Here is a 674-nt window from a genome sequence, read left to right on the forward strand (position 1 = left end):
TAGGACGATAATGAGGATTAGGGTAGGACGAGGATAGGATGAGGACGTGAATGAGGATGAGGATGAGGATAAGGATAGGATGAGGAAGATGTAGAGGATGAGGATAGGATGAGGACGTGAATGAAGATAAGGAAGAGGACGAGAATGAGGATGAGGATGAGGATAAGATAAGGATAAGGAGGAAGATAGGATGAGGACGTGAATGAGTTTTAGGATAGGATGAGGATGAGGATGAGGATAGGATGAGGAGTAGAATGAGGTAGAGGATGAGGATAGGATGAGGAGGAGGATGAGGGAAAGGATGAGGACGAGAATGAGGATGAGGATAGGATGTGGATGAGGACGAGGATGAGGATAGGATGAGGACGAGAATGAGGACGAGCATGAGGATATGATGACGATGAGTATGAGGATGAGGATGAGGATAAGGAAGAGGATGAGGATGAGGAAGTGGATAGGATGAGGACGAGAATGAGGATGAAGACGAGAAGGGGATGAGGAAGAGGATGAGGATGGGGATGAGGAAGAGAATGAGGTTTAGGATAGGATTAGGTCGATAATGAGGATAAGGATAGGATGGCGATTAGGACAAGGATGACAATAGTAGGAGGACGAGAATGAGGATGAGGATAGGATGAGGAGTAGAATGAGGATGAGGAAGAGGATAAGGATGA

This window comes from Lupinus angustifolius, chromosome LG03 (genome assembly GCF_001865875.1).
Source record: "Lupinus angustifolius cultivar Tanjil chromosome LG03, LupAngTanjil_v1.0, whole genome shotgun sequence".
Lineage (NCBI taxonomy): Eukaryota > Viridiplantae > Streptophyta > Magnoliopsida > Fabales > Fabaceae > Lupinus > Lupinus angustifolius.